We start from the raw sequence: 18,916 nt of genomic DNA, 5'->3' as shown, positions 1-18,916 counted from the left end.
AACAGATAGCTAGTGGGATGCAGCTGCATAGCACAGGGAGATCAGCTCGGTGCTTTGTTGCCACTTAGAAGGGTGGGATAGGGAGGGTGGGAGTGAGATACAAGAAGGAGGGGATATGGGGATATACATATACATATAGTTGATTCACTTTTTTATACAGCTGAAACTACACAACATTGCAAAGAAATTATACTCCAATAAACATGTTTAAAAAAAAAAAACTGCTGGGATTCCATCCAGATCCTCAGAGGAACTTGATATCGAATGAGAAAGCAGACATGCAATCAACCATCACGCAAGGCAAAATTAGCTAAATGTTAGACCAGAAGGAAGGGATAAGGGAGAGGATGATTCATCACAACTGGGGGATTCTGGAAGGCATCCGGAAGAGAAGGGACATGGGAGCCTGTTGGCTATTTAGATTTTGACAAGGAGAGAAGGGGCAAGGCATCCATGCTTTCCCTTCTTCCTATGAAGCTCCTGTCCCAGCTATGCCTACCACAAATGGATCCATCCCACCAGGCCCCATCTTTTTATGCACACCCCTTGGCATACCGCACTTTTCTCAATATTACTTACCCTTTCTAACTTGAATCATAGTTAATTGTGTACATGCCTTAATTCTCTTACTAAACCATGAGATCTTTAAGGAAATGTAATGTGTCACTTCATCTTTTCTTCCTCATCCATTGAGCCCAGAACTGGCCCATCACTGGCCTCTAATACATGCCTTGAATGAATGGAAAAATGAGTGTAAGTTGGGTCACCTGTTTTTAAACAATTTTCAAGGTGAAAGATTATCAGATTCCTTCAGACATTTAGTAAATCTTTATTAAAATAAAAATAAAAACCAAATATCTAAACAAGTATATATAAATATATATTACATATAAATATATATGAATAAATATATAACTATATTATATATAATAAAATATATAATAAAGGATACAAATGAACATCCATATGGAAGAGATGAGTAGGATAAGATATGTGAGAAGGGCTTCAGTGTTTTCTCTGCATGCACCATCTCCCAGCACATCCACCTGTTCAGTAACCTGGAAGCTCTCTGAACCATATACTTTGGGAACTTTTTATGGAGGCTTCATCATATAAGCATGATTGATCCTTAACTCCATTCCCAGCCCCTCTCCCTTCTCTGGAGAATGGGAGGTGGGGCTGAAAATTCCAAGCTTCTAATCATGGCTTTGTCTTTCTTGTGACCAGCCCCATGCAGGAGCCTGCCACAAATTGCCTCTTTAGAGCAAAAGACACTCCCTATTACCCAGGAAATACAAGGGTTTTGGGAGCTCTGTGCCAGAGATAGATAGATATATACATAGATAGATAGATAGATAGATAGATAGATAGATAGATAGATAGATATGGATATATAGATAGATAGATATATCCTCCCTGAATGAATAGGGTCATAATACCATGATAACAATGTCAGATAAACCCTTTTAGTGCTTTGCTAATAAAAGACATTTAGCAATAAACTAGGAATTTGTTTTTACTTATTCATTACAGCATTCATCAGTGACCTTCAGATCTATCTGTGATTGTGAAGGCCTTCTAATTAAATAGAATTAGAGCACAGAAGTTAATCCACTTGGCTAGAACTCTCTCCCTACTATCCCACCATTGAACCCTAGAATATCTTGGAGCCCAGTTGGAACACAGCATATAGATTCAAATATTAATTTAGAACTCTTGAACAGTAAAGATTTTAGTGAATCACCAAGTTTATATTTAGTTTACTGACACATTTTATCTAATGAAAACTGAGTAAAAATAATCCAATATTCTTGGACTATGCATTTGAATATTTTTAAAATGTGTTTTTCGGGTTTGAATGATTATATAACAGCAAACATCTGTCTCAGCTACTTCTTTCATCCTCCCAAGTCCTAGTAGTTATTTCGCATCATTGCAGTCTGACAACTTTCTAACACCGGTAAGGGAAGCTGTTTCTACTACTTTCTAAGCACAATTTGACAAATAAGATGAACAAAGATATAAGGAAGGGCATGACCAGTTGACTACTTCTACCATAGTTCATGATTTCCTGTACTTTGTAGTGATTTTTATTGCTCTAAATGCTGTTAGATTTTAACTCTAAGACACAAATACATACCATTTGCAACATACTGATTTCTTGTTGTAGCATGGCTTTGTAGATTCAGAAGTAAACAAGGTATATTTTTAAGATTATTGGATGTGGATCCTAAACTCTTAATCATTCAATCTTGAGAGCCATCAAGAATTAAGTATAAACTTTGAAACTATGTTACAGTTTTAAGTTAGATTTTCAGGTAATCAAATATTAAATCAGTAATTTCACACACATATGCATTTTTTGTGTGAAAATGCTTAAACATATATTTTTACACATTGGTTTATGTTAGGAATAAATAATTCTACTGATCCTGAAGGCCCTCACAGCAACTGTCTTGGGACACCTCCTTTTGGTTTCATATCTTTTTTTCCCCTGATTTGTCACTTCCCAAAATATGAAATGCAAGGATGAAATTAGCCAAGGAAGTGTGTATGGAATTTGGATTGGATATTGATCTTAAAAGATGTCTAAGGTGACTAAAATTGGAAAAATAGGTGGGGTGGATAGGTGATATTCCAAGCAAAATGTCAAAAAAGAATCTTAGACATTAATATGATCAGATGGGGGGAGTGATCTATTAATTAAAACAGGGTTTATGTTAAAGATTAGTGAGACAAAGCAAAGATAATATATGCATCACAAGATCAGGTAGATTTTGAAACAGAACTTTATATATGGTATGGAAGGAAAAATATAGGCTCTGAAAAGAGGTGGAGGTTATTGTTTGATGAAGGCATGAAATTGAAAGATGGGACTGCAAGTGCTAAGTGACTTGTCTAAAGTTCTGTGATTATCACTTCTGTGCAGCACACCCATCTCCCATCCTACTTCATGGGGAACAATAGGGATGGAGTGAAGAAGTAACTGCTCTATTACACAACCCAGATTTAAATATTTTTTCCAAAAATGAAGGTTTTTTTTAATTTTTGAAGGTCAATATGTTGACTCACAGTTTCCTCAGAAAAAAAAAAAGTATTATGCTACCCATCCTTATGATTGTCTTGTGATTAAGTTAATATTTAAAATTTCTTGCTCAGAGCTAGGTATATAAATAGAATTCCATGATGGTAAGTTATCTTCCCTGAGAGGTAGGTATTCTGCTGTTTTGCCATATAATATCCTGAACTTTATCTTAGACCTTAGGGTTTCTCACACACTTATTTATTTATTTATTTATTTATTTATTTATTTATTTATTTATTTAAACCTAATTAGATGAATTAATATATAATATGTAGCATTTCACTTTAATAGGTTCTAGCAATAGAAACATTTATGATAGAAAAGGAAGAAACAACTTATTGTAGTATTGGTGTTACTTTTGATTATAAATTTTTATTCTTCAAATCTGATTTTGAAATTAGAGAACTTTAAAATCTCAAAGATTTTTAAGACAGAATACATACTGTTTATATTTGAATCTTTAGAATTTACCATATTTGGTGCTTGGTAAAAAATTGATGAATAAAATAATGATTGCATGAGTGAAATTATAGTTTGGTTGCCTGCTCTGAATGGTTAGACTTAAAAGGTATGGATAAACCAGAGTAGGAAAGAAAAAGAAAAACAAAGTTTAGAACTGCTAACCTTGATTTGCTTTCACTATCCTTGTTTATTTTTTAAGTAAATGAACTTAATATCATGTCTTCATATTTTCATATCTTACAAACATCTAAAATTTAATTTGCTCTAAACTGAGCTCTGGCTCTTAAACCCAGCATTGTATCTACCCCTCTGTCCATGTTCCACTTGCCAGCAAATGGCTTCTCTATGCATACTTCCATTTAAGCCTAGTGCCTGAATGTTGGACATGGGCGAGGAATGGGAGTTACCAGAGATTAATACCAGTCAGCCAGTAAATTTTGTCAGTTTTATCTACAAGATATAACTGTCATTTGATCCTTTTCCATTTCCTTTGCTTTACCCTTTAAAAACTACTCCTCATCTGGCCCATACCAGGGCTTTCTCACTAATATTTCTACTCTCTACTTTGCCACCAGTTGACAACCATCTTCAATCTATTTTTCCATACTGATATTTTCAAAACACAAATCTCATCATGCCACTTATATACTTAGATTCTTTCAACTATTTCTCATTGCTGTTATATTAGGATCCTTAACTGGACATGGAAGAATTAGGAAAGAAAGGAAGGGAGGGAAAGAAGGAGGGAGGGAGGGAGGAAGAAGGAGGGCAAAAGAAAGGAAAGAAAGAAGAAAGGGAGGGAGTGAGGTAGGGAAGAGATTGTTTACATGATTTTGGCTTTAGTGACCAAAACAATCCCATCTTCTGTCCATCTCACTTCTCATTATGTTTAAGGCCTGTTGGGTTTATCTAATTTCTTCTGGGATTTCAAGTTCATTCTCTTCTAAATTTGGAATGTTCTTTATTACTCTTCTCTTCAATTGGATTACTTTTACATCCCCAGAACATTTAGCTTCCTCAGAAAGCCTACTTGCGCTCCCAAATCTTACCCCCTTATGTGATGTCAAGTATCATAAATACTTTTCTTTCACACCACTTATCACAAGTATATTTTAAGTCAAATGCATTATTATTTGCTTAAATTTGTTTCCCACACAAGATTGTGAACTGTATGAGGATAGGGACATTATATATTTACCATTATTTCATCCAAATTTTTATTGATGCCTCATACATAGGAACCTTTGAATAAATACGATTATTGTTTTCTTTAGTAAAGATACCAATGAATGCAGTCACAGTGGTTGGCAACAGTAAGGTGAAAGATATGAAACTAAACTAAAAAGAAAAAATGTTGGTAGGTGGCAGAGATGTCCAGACCGAAGCTTGTTTTTCTATCTATAAGTCAAGAGATAAATATCAAATGCTGATATCTTTTACTACACAGTGAAGTTCCCCAAACTATTACTAGGGAATGATTTAACATGCCACCAAAGTCTACACTCTTAAGACAGATTAAGCAATGAGTATTCCTGAAAGAAAGATCTTAATGCCAAAATATATACAACATATTATAACTTATAACAGTGTTTCTTAAATTGTGCTCCCTATATTACCTGAATCAGGATCACTGATAATGCTTGAAAAAATATAGATACCTGTGTCCTGCTACAAACATGCTTGACGGAATTCTCAAGGAGAGAAGAGCAAACATTTTTTAGAGGAGGTATCACAGATGATTCTTATGTTTGCAATTCTTGAGAAAAGAGCAATCGTTTGCAATGGCTGAGAACTGACCATTTAGGAAATGTCTGTGTAGGTAACACATTATAAATATTAGTTAATGAAAACTTGAATACCCAAACTCCTCACTAATTATCCCACAAAAGAATGGAAATGACATGGACTGACAAAAAGGGAAGTTAAAGAATGCCATCATGCCTTAAGTGGGAGTACTGTGGTAGAAAAGAGACTATAAAATATTGATGAACTATTGACCAGACATGGCAGAGGAAGATAAAAGCAAATTATCTGAAAACAAAGAGAAGCTGCCTGTCTCCATGTCAAGGAAAAGAGCTTCAATACTGACAACATTAATGAGTTACCATCAACTAAAATACCTTTTTCTTTTTACTGTATCAGAATTATATTCACTGCAATTTCAGAGACAAGAGACAGTTTTTTTCTTTCCCTTTCACAATTATATTTTCTAAAGAGCAAGAAAAGTATACTTTAGCAAAGTGATTCTAACTATAGATTTTGTGATCATTAAGGGCCATGGTACTGTGGCTGCCTTTGTGAGACAATCCAACAGTTGATCTATTTGGGAGTTCACTTCTTTGGGGTCTGAATTCCAAGTCATTGGAAAGTTTTACTCTCCCAAATATTGTTCATGACAAAATAATGTTGACAAAATGTAGAAATAAACATTTCCATTCTATTAAATGTTGCCAATTCTATCTATACATTTAAGCAAATAATCAAATTTAAGCAAATAATCATGCACTTGACTTAAAATATAATTGTGATAAGTGCTGTGAGTGAAAGAAAAGTATTTATGATACTTGACATTACATAAAGGATTCCCTTCTAGGATCCTGCACTCAGTAGCTGAGTCTTGTTAGGGAAAATTACACTGCAATGAAAATTGGTGGCATGACAAATTTATGGTTTCCAACTTAAAGTAGAATCCTAGAGTGCTCAGGAATCTATTATTGTGGCATTCACACTGCCAAAACGAAAAAAACAAGATACATCGAAAAATGAACAAAAGAGATATGTTCATATCCACAATATGTCTCTTCATAAAAGCTTGTTTATCTACTTCCCATAACCCAACGAATTTTTATTTTTCTTTCAAGATCAAGCTCAAACACTATGTGTTCAATGAAATTTATTTTGACTCTACCAGTCTGTCTCATGACCTTATGGTGTAAAACACAGAAAGTTCAGTGTCTGACTCAATATCTTGATGGAAGAGGGATTAAGTAAATGTTGATTAAAAAATACAAGAAATATTCAATATAAGTATTCCAAGGCAAGTTTAAGTAATGTTACAATTGTAAAGAAAATAAAATTGGGTGAGATTAAATAATTATACAGACAGCCTGGGTACCTAACTGTGTTTTCACCTTACTTTCCTATCCCCTATAATTTTCTGATTTAAAACAGTTTGGTATCTCTGTTGAGGTTTTAATAAAAAATGCTATATTTTGGTTTTTTTCAGGCAAATTTCTGCTATATCTCTGAATTGAGTATTATCCTAATAGAAAATATATTATTTAGTAGGTAATTATATCCTAAAGTTCAATTCATCAAATGCATGCCTGGAAAATGCAAGTCTTCTTAAAACTTCTTTACAATAGAATTTGAGTTAAAATTTATAAAGCAAATTGACATTTTCATCATAATTTCAATTGTGCTTTGCATATGTTTTGTTTAGAGGTTAATTGTGAAAATGATGAAACTAATAATAACGTGTATGAAAAATCTCATTAGCAGAAATATAGGTCAAAGAATTTGTGGCAGGGGGAGAGGGAGAAGATGGTGGAAGAGTAAGACATCGAGATCACCTTCCTCCCCACAGATACATCAGAAATACATCTACACGTGGAACAACTCCTACAGAACACCTACTGAACACTGGCAGAAGACCATAGAACTCCCAAAAGGCAAGAAACTCCCTACATACCTGGGTAGGGCAAAAGAAAAAAAAGAATAAACAGAGACAAAAGAATACAGACAGGACCTGCACCAGTAGGAGGGAGCCGTGAATGAGGAAAGGTTTCCACACACTAGATGCCCCTTCACGGGAAGAAACTGCAGGTGGTGGAGGGGGGTGCTTCTGAGCCATGGAGAAGAGTGAAGCCACAGGGGTGCAGAGGGAAAAGGGGAGAGATTCCTGCACAGAGGATCGGTGCCAACCATCACTCACTAGCCCGAGTGGCTTGTCTGCTCACCTGCCGGGGCAGGCAGGGCTGGGAGCTGAGGCTCGGGCTTTGATCCAAGTGCAGGGAGAGGACTGGCAGCATGAACACAGCCTGAAGTGGTTAGTGCACCATGGCTAGCTGGGAGGGAGTCCGGGGAAAAGTCTGGACCTGCCAAAGAGGCAAGAGACTTTTTCTTCCCTCTTTGTTTCCTGGTGCACGAGGGCAGGGGACTAAGAGTGCCACTTAAAGGAGCTCCAGAGACGGGTGCAAGCCACAGCTAACAGCACGGACCCCAGAGATGGGCATGAGATGATAAGGCTGCTGTTGGTGCCACCAAGAATCATGTGTGCAAGCACAGGTCACTCTCCACACCACCCTTCTGGGGAGCCTGTGCAGCCCGCTACTGCCTGGGTCCCGGGATCCAGGGACAATTTCCCCAGGAGAATGCATGGTGTGCCTCAGGCTTGTGCAATGTCCCACCAGCCTCTGCCGCCACAGGCTCACCCAACATCCATGCCCCTCCCTCTCCCCAGCCTGCGTGAGCCAGAGTCCCCAAATCAGCAGCTCCTTTAACCCCATCCTATCTGAGCAAAGAACAGACGCCCTCCAGCGACCTACATGGAGGGGCGGGGACAAATCCAAAGCTGAAACCTGAGAGCTCTGTGAACAAAAAAGAGAAAGGGAAATCTCTCCCAGAAGCCTCAAGAGCAGCAGATTAAATCTCCACAATCAACTTGATGTACACTGCATCTGTGGAATAATTGAACAGACAACAAATCATCCCAAATTAAGGAGGTGGACTTTGAGAGTAAGATTTATTATTTTTTCTCCTTTTCCTCTTTTTATGAGCATGTATGTGGATGCTTCTGTGTGAGATTTTGTCTGTATAGCTTTGCTTTCACAATTTGTCCTAGGGTTCTATCCGTCTGTTTTTTGTTTGATTGTTTGTTTGTTTTTACTTTTTTAAAAAAAAATTCTACTTAATAATTATATTTTTATTTTAATAACTTTATTTCATTTTACCTTATTTTGTTTTATTTTCTTTTATCATCTTTCATTCTTTCTACTTTTTCTCCCTTTTATTCTGAGCCATGTGGATGAAAGTCTCTTGGTGCTGCAGCCAAGAGTCACTGCTGTGCCTCTGAGGTGGGAGAGCCAACTTTAGGACACTGGTCCCCAAGAGACCTCCCAGGTCCACATCATATCAAAGGGTGATAACCTCCCAGATATCTCCATCTCAACACCAAGTCCCAGCTTCACTCAATGACCAGCAAGATACAGTGCTGGAACCCTATGCTAAACAGCTAGCAAGACAGGAAAACAAACCCACACATTAGCAGAGAGGCTGCCTAAAATCATAATAAGGACACAGACACCCCAAAACACACCACCAGATGTGAACCTGCCCACCAGAAAGACAAGATCCAGCCATATCCAAAAGAGCACAAGCACAAGTCCCTTCCACCAGGAAGCCTACATCACAGACAATCAAATTTAGCCACTGGGGACAGACACCAAAAACAACGGGAACTACCAACCTGCAGCCTGCAAAAAGGAGACCCAAAACACTGTAAGATAAGCAAAATGAGAAGACAGAAAAAAACACAGCAGACGAAGGAGCAAGATAGAAACTCACGAGACCTAACAAATGAAGTGGAAGTAGGCAGTCTACCTGAAAAGGAATTCAGAATAATGATAGTAAAGGTGATCCAAAATCTTGGAAATATAATAGAGAAAAGTCAAGAAACATTTAACAAGGACATAGAAGAACTAAAGATAAAACAAGCAATGATTAACAACACAATAATGAAATTAAAAATACTCTAGATGGGATTAATAGCAGAATAACTGAGTCAGAAGAAAGGGTAAGTGACCTGGAAGATAAAATAGTGGAAATAAATACTGCAGAGCAGAATAAGAAAAAAGAATGAAAAGAACTGAGGACAGTCTGAGAGACCACTGGGACAAAAATAAACACCAACATTCAAATTATAGGGGTTCCAGAAGAACAGTGAAAAAAGAGACTGAGAAAATATTTGAAGAGATTATAGTTGAAAACATCCCTAATATGGGAAAGGAAATAGTTAATCAAGTCCAGGAGGCACAGAGAGTCCCACAGAGGATAAATCCAAGGAGAAACATGCAAAGACACATATTAATCAAACTGTCAAAAATTAAATACAAAGAAAACATATTAAAAGGAGCAAGGGAAACACAACAAATAACACACAAGAGAATCCCCATAAGGTTAACAGCTGATCTTTCAGCAGAAACTCTGCAAGTCAGAAGGGACTGGCAGGACATATTTAAACTGATGAAGAAGAAAAACCTACAATGAAGATTACTCAACCCAGCAAGGATCTCATTCAGATTTGATGGAGAAATTAAAACCTTTACAGACAAGCAAAATCTGAGAGAGTTCAGCACCACCAAACCACCTTTACAACAATTGCTAAAGGATCTTCACTAGGCAAGAAACACAAGAGAAGGAAAAGACCTATAATAACAAACACAAAACAATTAAGAAAATGGGAATAGGAACATACATATCAAAAATTACCTTAAATGTAAATGGAGTAAATGCTCCCACCAAAAGACACAGAGTGGCTGAATGGATACTAAACAAGACCCATATATATGTTGCCTACAAGAGACCCACTTCAGATGGAGGGATACATACAGACTGAAGGTGAGGGGATGGAAAAATATATTCCATGCAAATGGACAGCAAAACAAAGCTGGAGTAGCAATCTCATATCAGACAAAATAGACTTTAAAATTAAGACTATTATAAGAGACAAAGAAGGACACTACCTAATGATCAAGGGATCAATTCAAGAAGAAGATAAAAAAAACTGTAAATATTGATGCACCCAACATAGGGGCACCAAAATACATAAGGCAAATACTAAAAGCCATAAAAGGGGAAATCGACAGTAACACATTCATAGTAGGGGACTTTAATACCCCACTTTCACCAATGGACAGATCATCCAAAATGAAAGTAAATAAGGAAATACAAGCTTTAAATGATACATTAAACAAGATGGACTTAATTGATATTGATAAGACATTCCATCCAAAAACAACAGAATACACTTTCTTCTCAAGTGCTCATGGAACATTCTCCAAGATAGACCATATCTTAGGTCACAAATCGAGCCTTGGTAAATTTAAGAAAATTGAAATTGTATCAAAATTTTTTTCTGACCACAACGCAATAAAACTAGATATCAATTACAGGAAAATATCTGGAAAAAATACAAACACATGGAGGCTAAACCATACACTACTTAATAATGAAGTGATCACTGAAGAAATCAAAGAGGAAATCAAAAGATACCTAGAAACAAATGACAATGGAGAGACATGATGACCCAAAACCTATGGGATGTAGCAAAAGCAGTTCTAAGACAGAAGATTATAACAATAAAATCCTACCTTAAGAAACAGGAAACATCTCGAATAAACCACCTAACCTTGCACCTAAAGCAATTAGAGAAAGAAGAATAAAAATAGCCCAAAATTAGCAGAAGGAAAGAAATCATAAAGATCAGATCAGAAGTAAATGAAAAGAAATGAAGGAACTGATAGCAAAGATCAGTAAAACTAAAAGCTGGTTCTTTGAGAAGATAAACAAAATTGATAAACCATTAGCCAGACTTATCAAGAAAAAAAGGGAGAAGACTCAAATCAATAGAATTATAAATGAAAAAAGAGAAGTAACAACTGACACTTCAGATATGCAAAAGATCATGAGAGATTACTACAAGCAACTCTATGCCAATAAAATGGACAACCTGGAAGAAACGGACACAATCTTAAAAATGCACAACCTGACAAGACTGAATCAGGAAGAAAGAGAAAATATGAACAGACTAATCACAAGCACTGAAATTGAAACTGTGATTAAAAATCTTCCAACAAACAAAAGGCCAGGACTAGATAGCTTCACAGGCCAATTCTATCAAATATTTAGAGAAGAGTGAACACTTATCCTTCTCAAACTCTTTGAAAATATAACAGAGGGAGGAACACTCCCAAACTCATTCTACAAGGCCATTATCACCCTGATACCAAAGCCAGACAAGGATGTCACAAAGAAAGAAAATGACAGGCCAATATCACTGAGGAATATGGATGTAAAAATGCTCAACAAAATACTAGCAAACAGATTCCAACAGCCCATTAAGAGGATCATACACCATGATCAACTGGGGTTTATTCCAGGAATGCAAGGATTCTTCAATATATGCAAATCCATCAATGTGATACACCATATAAATAAATTGAAGGAGAAAAACCATATGGTCATTTCAAAAGATGCAGATAAAGCTTTTGACAAAATTCAACACCCATTTATGATAAAAATACTCCAGAAAGTAGGCATAGAGGGAACTTTCCTCAATATAATAAAGGTCATATATGACAAACCCACAGCCAACATTGTCCTCAATGGTGAAAAACTGAAGACATTTCCACTAAGCTAAGTTACAAGACAATGTTGCCCACTCTCACCACTCTTATTCAACATAGATTTGGAAGTTTTAGCCACATCAATCAGAGAAGAAATGGAAATAAAAGGAATCCAAATCAAAAAAGAAGAAGTAAAGCTGTCACTGTTTGCAGATGACATGATACTATACATAGAGAATCCTAAAGATGCTAGCAGAAAACTAGTACAGCTAATCAATGAATTTTGTAAAGTAGCAGGATACAAAATTAATGCACAGAAATCTCTGGCATACCTATACAACAATGATGTAAAATATGAAATTGAAATCAAGAAAACACTCCCATTTACCATTGCAACAAAAAGAATAAAATATCTAGGAATAAACCTACCTAAGGAGACAAAAGACCTGTAGGCAGAAAATTCTAAGACACTGATGAAAGAAATTAAAGATAATACAAATAGATGGAGAGATGTACCATGTTCTTGGATTGGAAGAATCAACATTGTGAAAATGACTCTACTACCCAAAGCAATCTACAGATTCAGTGCTATTCCTATCAAACTACCAAGTGCATTTTTCACAGAACTAGAACAAAAATTTTCACAATTTGTATGGAAACACAAAAGACCCTGAATAGCCAAAGGAATCTTGAGAGCTTAAAACGGAGCTGGAGGAATCAGGCTCCCTGACTTCAGACTATACTGCAAAGCTACAGTAGTCAAGACAGCATGGTACTGGTGCAAAAACAGAAAGATAGATCAATGGAACAGGATAGAAAGCCCAGAGATAAACCCATGCATGTATGGTCACCATATTTTTAATAAAGGAGGCAGGAATGTACAGTGGAGAAAGGAGAACCTCTTCAATAAGTGGTGCTGGGAAAACTGGACAGGTACAGGTAAAAGTATGAGATTAGGTCACTCGCTAACACCATACAAATCAATAAGCTCAAAATGGATTAAAGACCTAATTGTAATGCCAGAAACTATCAAACTCTTAGAGGAAAACATAGGCAGACTGCTCTATGACATAAATCACAGCAAGATCATTCTTGACCCACCTCCTAGAGAAATAGAAATAAAAACAAAAATAAACAAATGGGACCTAATGAAAGTTCAAAGCTTTTGCACAACAAAGAAAACCATAATCAAGACCAAAATACAACCCTCAAAATGGGAGAAAATATTTGCAAATGAAGCAACTGACAAAGGATTAATCTCTAAAACTTACAAGCAGCTCATGCAGCTGAATAACAAAAATGCAAAAAACCCAATCCAAAAATGGGCAGAAGACCTACATAAACATTCCTCCAAAGAAGACATACAGACTGCCAAGAAACATATGAACAAATGCTCAACATCATTAATCATTAGAGAAATGCAAATCAAAACTACAATGAGATATCATCTCATAGCAGTCAGAATGGCCATCATCCAAAAATGTGGAAACAATAAATGCTGGAGAGGGTGTGGAGAAAACGGCACACTCTTGCACTACTGGTGGGAATGTGAATTGGTACAGCCACTATGGAGAACAGTATGGAGGTTCCTTAAAAAACTACAAATAGAAAAACCATCTGACCCAGCAATCCCACTACTGGGCATATACCCTGAGAAAACCATAATTCAAAAAGAGTCATGTACCAAAATATTCATTGCAGCTCTATTTACAATAGCCAGGAAATGGAAACAACCTAGGTGTCCCTCATCGGATGAATGGATAAATAAGATGTGGCACATATATACAATGGAATATTACTCAGCCATAAAAAGAAACAAAATTGAGCTATTTGTAATGAGGTTGATGTGCCTAGGGTCTGTCATACAGAGTGAAGTAAGTCAGAAAGAGAAAGACAAATACCATATGTTAACACATTTATATGGAATTTAAGAAAAAGAAATGTCATGAAGAACCTAGGGGTAAGACAGTAATAAAGACACAGACCTACTAGAGAATGGACTTGAGGATATGGGGAGGGGGAAGGGTAAGCTGTGACAAAGTGAGAAAGTGGCATGGACATATATACAGCACCAAACGTAAAACTGATAGCTAGTGGGAAGCAGCCGCATAGCACAGGGAGATCAGCTCAGTGCTTTGTGACCACCTAGATTGGTGGGATAGGGAGGTTGGGAGGTAGGGAGACTCAAGAGGGAAGAGATATGGGAACATATATGTATGTATAACTGATTCACTTTTTTATAAAGCTTTGTTATATTCACTTTGTTGTAAAAAAAAAAAAAGAATTTGTGGCAGGATGCCTGCCCTGTGTTTAAAGAATCAAACTTTGTGATTTACTTCCTAATATTGATATAAGACAAATATCCAGAATTATATCATTTACTTTTAAAAATGAAAATTTTAAAACCATTTATGAGAGCAGCAAAATTTTTAAAAGTTAAATGACTGGACATACTCTATTTGACCCTTTTTATATCAAAATTAAAAATGTTAACGACATACCTGTATAATTTTGCTAACTTGTGATGACATTTATATAAACTATTCTTTAAAGTATATGTGTGCTCATAGCACACACGTACAAGCCAAGGTATACACATGTATATATGTATAGATAGGATCGGCAACATTTAGTAGTATATTTCATTAACTTTTTGTCATGTAAATTCCTTAGCTCTTCATAAAAGTGATCTATTTTGCTTCAGTTGCAAACTGTTGGGACTTTTATTGAGTGTCAAATACATGTTGGCGATATCCATACTTATGCTTCATTATTTTATAATAAAGAATGCTCACTCCTATCTCTTTGACAATTTTCTTTGCCTTTCTCTGCACTGTTTCAAGACATAACTCATATTCATTCCAGTATTATGCCTTTTTCTCTCCTGATAAAACCCAAATTTTACCTACGTTGAATTTCCTGAGATAGATAATTCTTTTGTCTAGTACTTGAGTCAGTCTCAGCTGTTTGTTTTTTCCTTTGGCCACGTCTACATAGCTTGCAAGATCTTAGTTCCCCAAGCAGGGATCTAACCTGCACCCCCTGCAGTGGAAGTGTGGAGTCTTAACCACTGGACTTCCAGCAAAGTCCCCAGTCTCAGTTTTAACATTGCAGATATAGTGGTACTACCCACTGGCAAATGCTACAGAATGAAAGAATAATATTTTAGAAAGAAAAGTAGAAATATCAGGGAAATTATCTGTCTTTGAGCAGGAGCATTCCCAGCGTAGTGATAGCTGTCACTGGAAAAAGGGAATAATTATTTTGATTTGATTCACAGATAAAGGGAAGCCAGAGGAGAGTAACATAATCACAATATTTGGCAAGACATAACTTGGGAACTCCTCTTTAGCAGACTAATTTAGAGAGGGACCAGGGAAGGGGTCCCTGCATGCTTGAGGAAAAATTGATCAAGGCCTGGACTATTTTGTATAATGGAAGAAAAATACCAATCAGCTAAGCTTTAATTAGGGAAGGGAGTACACAGTATGAGGGGCAGGTACCTAAGCTTCATAACATATCTTCCTTGTCTTGATCCTATGTCAGTCACCCTATGATTCTGAATCCATGCTGAATTGGAGGATGAGAGAACTCTTGATGTAGATCTTTGAACATAACTAAGGAATATGACAAATATGAATCTGCTTGGAAAGGAGAATAAAATTGTAGCAGAACATGCTTGTGAAGTTATACTGAGGGAATTTGGGATATTAATATAGATAGAAAACTGTTAAACTACTCGAGGCAATTTTTAGGCTCTGTTTATTTTCTACATACACAGTAGAGAGAAAAATGCACTGCTACTTTAGCAGACTTTTCCCAATTTCTGCTTCTCCATGTTACCTTTGTCATTTTTCCCCTTATCTATTCCCTTTATGGAGATATTTTGTTAACCAATATAACTCAAGCATATAAAAAGCTGCTTGAAATATGGTAGTCGCTTTATAAATATTGTTGACTACATGAACAGTTTTTAGCTATAACTTTTACATTAGAATTATATCTACCAAAATATACAGTATTTCTTGTGTCTTGTCACCAAAGAAAATCCTTGCTGACACTTGAACCCATTATGAAAGTTATTCTAAAGTACATCATAGTGAAGCAAAGAAGCAAAGGTGTCAGTGAAAAGCAATTCAATTGTCTCGTAAATTTATGTATTTTATATTAATAATGTATGTTCTTTTATTTCACCAGTAGTTAATATTAAAGCAAGGGACCCTCAGTCTACTAGCTGCTTTACTTCCTAGGTACATGCACCTTCTACTTTTTTAAGTGAGTCATCCACATGTCTGGATCCTCCAGGTAGTTGCCTCCCTTAGGGAAGAAGATGACTGAGAAAGATTCCAATGTCCACAATAACAAAATAAACCATCAAGAGCAAACAAGGACAATTAGTGCACTTTGTGTTCATAAAATAGTAAGAGAACCTCAAAGATCATGAGATGTACTAGAAAACAAAATGAAATAAATTGACACCAGAGGAAAAAAGATGATTCAGGAAAAAAGTCTATAATTAAAAAAAAAAAATTAATTTCCAGAGTACGTAACAAGATAGATAATAGAGTACTTTAATTTGACCATCCCTTTAGCTCTATATTTTCTGGTTCTTCTAATAGTTCTCTGACTTCCTGTGCTGGTTGGATCCTCTAAGTCTCATTTTTTTTTCTATAATTGTGCTTTTTTTTTTATAATTTTGCTTTATCTTATAGATTTTTTTTAGGTTGTATCTTGCAGTTCTCAATAGTTTGCATTCTTGTGTATTTAAGCAATTAAATATTTTTTAACTTCTAAGAACTCTTTTTGTTCTCTGGTTGCTCACATTTTTCACATATTTTTGTTCTTGGTTTATGCATGAGATATTCATGTTGTTTCTACTCTGAAAATTGCTTGGATTAATAAAATTTGTTTTCTCTTCTCAATTTAAAGAGGCAAGATATCTAAAATGAGATTCTCCTAATTATGTAATTTATCTTTGATCCATTCTATTAAAGAAAATACTAAATTTTAAGATGTTTATTAGTTATAAAATACACATTTTGTTGATTGTACAGCAAAATTATTATATCTTATTTGCTACTTTATTCTTAGCATATATCATAGCACCTGACATGAAGTAAAAGTTTAAAAGTGTTTAAGGGATAAAAAAAGTTACAGAAACATATCAATATTTTAAAATTTTTCTGTAATCCTTCACAGCAAATGTACAAAGAATCAAAACAAAACTTTTCATGTGCTTAAGCTAGGAATGGACTCACCAAATCCCACAGCATCAGAAGATAAGCATTAAGTGCCATGTAGTTTGGAACATATCAAGAGAAGGGAGTTCTGGGCACTCAAACTGGGCTTATCTGCTGTGTTGGTAGTAAGATAAGGTAAAGAATGAAGGGAGGTAATTTCAAAAGATCAAAACTTTCATTCATTTTGGAGGAGGAGTGCAGGAGGTGCAGTCAGAATGTAAACAGAAGGCAGAAGAAAACTATAAACACATCTTATCTACCAATAATCCCAAGTTTTAGAAGTAGCAGTGGTTCATGTAGAGTAAAAAAAAAAAAAGGAAAATAAAAAATGCATATATATTTATATATAAATACAAATATAAACATATTAAGTTTAGAGTGTTTATATACAATGTATATTTTATGTATAAATTTTATGTATTTATACATAAATATAGATATAGATATAATATATACATAAATATATATATATTAGTACTATATTAATACACATATATGTGTGTAATTATATTATACATGCAGACACACACACACACACACACACTTTGTGTTTTCCAACTTGGCATCCTAATCAGAAAAACAGACCTCTGAAGCTTATTAAGCTCAGAAATGAAAAAAATAAAAAATACACATTGAACCATAAACAAATAACCCAGATATCAGTCTAACAATCAACACTGGAATAAGTTTATCAAGAGAGATTGTATGGCCTCAAAAACAAGGTCTTTTTCCAATAGAGAAGGCCATATCTTTACAATCTAGTGAACTATTAGTAGGGCAGGTATTCAAAAAAGTTTGGAAAACACTTCCAAAATTAGATGACTACTGTTGTTAATCTATATCTATTTTTCTCTGAGAACAAAGGAGACTAACAGAGAATGTTCTTCCATAATTTTCTAAAGACACTACCTAACTACTTGCTGAGAAAACAGGGAAACAATTCGACTTACAGTTTTTTTTTTCTTTTTTAATCTGATAGATACAAATTGGCCACATAAAGTAAATAGTAATTGCCTCAGACACAGGAAAAAATTCAAACGACCAGTACTTACACAATCCTACTTAAGAAGAAAAGATGTAAGGACATAAAAAAAAGGGACATACTTTTAAAGATATAAATTAACATAAAATCAGGAAAGAGTAAAACTCAGTATTATTGATTATCATGCAAGAAAATTAAACAAAACACAATTTAATGAAATATAAGGGTTAAAATTTAAAAATTAGCTAAATTGAAGCAAGAAGAGTTAAAAAATAAACAAGAAAAAACAATGTTATTGCAGAACTTAAAACTAAATAAGTGACAGAAAATGTCAGATTTGTACTTTTCTCATTTCAAATAATTACCATGGAAGAAGGTTCAAAAAATTATGGTGCATTAAAAAATACAGCTAGCTAGCACTAAGCATGCTACAAAAAGTTCCTTGTAGGACATTTGGTTCTGTTCAAAATGTCCACAAGATATTTGGTCCCATGCCAAAAGGACCTTGCAATTTGGTCTTATCCAAAACACCCTTGAGCATATTTGATCCATGACAAGTGGTTCTGGACAAGACTTTTTGGCATGAACCAAATGTCTTCCTGGATGTTTTGGGTAATAAAAAATATGACCAAATATCAAGGACCTTTCGGCATGGACCAAATATCTGTGGACATTTTGAACAGGACCAAATATCAAGTCCTACTTGCTGTGGACCAAATGTCTTACAGATGTTTGCACAGGACCAAACCTCTGCTAAACCAAAAAGTTCAGTCTGCCCATGACAGGGGATATTATATGGGAT

The sequence above is a fragment of the Mesoplodon bidens genome, assembly GCF_964165515.1.
Source record: "Mesoplodon bidens genome assembly, chromosome: 5".
NCBI classification, from domain to species: Eukaryota; Metazoa; Chordata; class Mammalia; order Artiodactyla; family Ziphiidae; genus Mesoplodon; species Mesoplodon bidens.
This window is presented reverse-complemented; position numbering follows the sequence as displayed.